Source organism: Pteropus vampyrus, unplaced genomic scaffold (genome assembly GCF_000151845.1).
Source record: "Pteropus vampyrus isolate Shadow unplaced genomic scaffold, Pvam_2.0 Scaffold14789, whole genome shotgun sequence".
Classification (NCBI taxonomy): domain Eukaryota; kingdom Metazoa; phylum Chordata; class Mammalia; order Chiroptera; family Pteropodidae; genus Pteropus; species Pteropus vampyrus.
This window is the reverse complement of record NW_011903570.1, coordinates 1-1,796: the sequence shown is the minus strand read 5'-3', so window position 1 is coordinate 1,796 and position 1,796 is coordinate 1. Positions and strand designations below refer to the sequence as shown.

The following is a 1,796-nucleotide window of genomic DNA, read 5'->3' as shown; positions in this document are numbered from 1 at the left end:
CCCAGACCTGGAACTTGCACCCGGGTTTGGATATTCCGGAAGAAACACCAGGAGGACCAGAGGGGTAAGGAATGCTGTTTATTACTCACAAGGTACAGAAGCTTCAGCAGCAGACAGTTGAAACTTCAGGAATAAAGCTGCTGACCAAGAGCAAGCAGAGATTTTTATTCACACAAGCAGAAGGAGAGGGTCATATCATTGGGGGAGCAGCCACCTTCTCAGACTGATGGGGGCAAGATGTGCTGCTTGGTTCCAGGAGCAGATAATGTCTATGGGAGCAGCAGAAAACATCCTTGAGAGTAGGCACCGCTGAAAGCAATTTGTGTAGTCTTTCTTGGCTACTGGCCGACCAGCTATCAGTCTTCTGAGTTAACCCTACACTACTCTTTGCCTACTTTAATAAAAGTTAAAAACAGCCTATAAAGGACCAAGCTGATTCACAAAATAAATACCTGCCAAAACAAAATTCAAACTTATTAAAGGAAGAAAAATAAATCCAGCCACTCATCAGCATAATATTCACATCCTCCATCATTCCATCAATAATCACTAGACATACAAAGTGGCAGGAAAATATGACAAATAATCTAGGGGGAAATCAGTAAATCAAAACAGACATAGAGATGACAAAGATGATGAAATTACCTGAAAAATGTTAACACAGTTATTATAAATAAGCTCAAGGATTTAAAGAAAGACATGAATATAATGAGAGAAATAGAAAATACAAAAAGGAGCCAAATGAGATTTCTAGAAATGAAAACTAATAACTAAAAAATTATTTATTTACATATTTTTTCGGTGAGAAAATGAACTAGTTTATGATGCTTGACATATTGTTTCTTGATATATAAGACTATTTTCACAGCAGAGGGCCACCTGTGCCTGAGTCCCTCACTCAGCCCCCAGCCCAGGGACAGGACAGAGATGCCAGGAGCCTCTTTCCCAAAAAGAAGGACAAAGACCAACGGTTCGAGTCGGAACTGCGAAACACCCAGGCCGGCCCCTGCCTTGATGCTGCACATCCTTCACCCCATAGTCACCAGGCAGTTCTCAAAATGCTGGCCATCCTCAGGGATGAAGACCTCGGGCCCAGCAGCAGGACCTTGCGTCTGACACCACCCTACTCCCCCTGTATTCCTCCACCCCCATGGGCCGCAGGTTGAGGCAAAACTTGGGAGACCGAGGCCCAGAGGCGATGCTCCTGCAGCTGCGCAGCAATCAGCTGGCCCTCCTGTGCCAAGAGCCTGTTGCGCAGACTCAAGTTTGGTCCGGGCAACTGTGCAGCCTAGGTGCTCAAAGCGTTCTCGCGATGTCCTGCGTGAGGTGGAAAGGCACGTGCGTGTGCACGGTCAGGGAGGGAGGACACGCTAGCTTCAGTCTCAGAGGGTTCCACCACGTCCACTCTTGTGGACGAGTCAATCACTTTTTGTGGAGGGACAGGTGGTAGGTGGGCGCCCAATCCCCATGATTTATTGCTCTGTATGGAAAATCAATGGTAGACTCCATGTAACAATCCGGAAGACTTGGTCGAGCAAGGAGCATTCTTCCCAGCAACCTGCTTCTTCACACCCAGGGTCACCAGGCTGCTCGTCTCCACAGGCCGCGCTTGGCTCTCAGACTGAGTCCACGGTGAGGCCTCTGGAACTTTCTACACACAGACTCTGGCTGGGAAAAGGCCGGGATCCTGGGCTATCTTCAGGACCACCAGGTGCAAGGCGTCATTGAGAAAGGAGGGGATGGTAACACTGTAATGGATGAGAACACTGAGGTGATGTCTCCCATTCCCGTTCCCC

At 47.9% G+C, this 1,796-nt stretch overlaps 1 pseudogene; it reads right to left on the bottom strand.

Moving 5' to 3' along the window:
- Positions 1-1,127: 1,127 nt before the first annotated feature.
- Positions 1,128-1,748, bottom strand: LOC111735094 (annotated as a pseudogene).
- Positions 1,749-1,796: the final 48 nt, after the last annotated feature.